The following is a 608-nucleotide window of genomic DNA, read 5'->3' as shown; positions in this document are numbered from 1 at the left end:
TAACGGTTCGTGAATTGCGTAGAATACATTGACAGCAGAACCGTGATGAATAATGAATTCATGTCGGCTGCATCAATTAGAACGGCTGTGTGTCTACATGAGCCTTTTTTTTAAAATTCAACTTCGCAACTTTTCAATAAATTCCTATTAGAAACAAACAATATGGACAATGCCCCCAAAATGCCAATATGACACAGATCCTCTCCAGGTTAAATTATGGGCAGACAACGTTTTCGGTCAGGGCGCTTCTTCAGGCTGAAGAAGGGTCCCAATCCGAAACACAACCTGTTCACTTCCCTCCCCAGATACTGCCTGACCCGCTGAGTTATCCCCAGCACTTTGTGTTTTGCTGAATATTCCTTGTGTCTCCAGCCAAATTGTGCTTGGTCCACGCAGGTCACTTTCTGTTTTATTTCACCTTTTCAAATTTCATCTCCATGAGCTCCAGTGAAATGTTATAAAGGTCTATGCCAAGCGGTGCATAACGCTTTAAAGAAAGCTGGGAGAATCAATCGGCGCTTGCAAACATATCGCTGCACGAATGCGGAACAGTCTCCTCCCACCAACAATAACCAATCGCTGTTTGCACCGGAGTTCCCAACTCCGTC

This window comes from Rhinoraja longicauda, chromosome 9 (genome assembly GCF_053455715.1).
Source record: "Rhinoraja longicauda isolate Sanriku21f chromosome 9, sRhiLon1.1, whole genome shotgun sequence".
Lineage (NCBI taxonomy): Eukaryota > Metazoa > Chordata > Chondrichthyes > Rajiformes > Arhynchobatidae > Rhinoraja > Rhinoraja longicauda.
Note: the sequence above shows the minus strand (reverse complement) of the source record.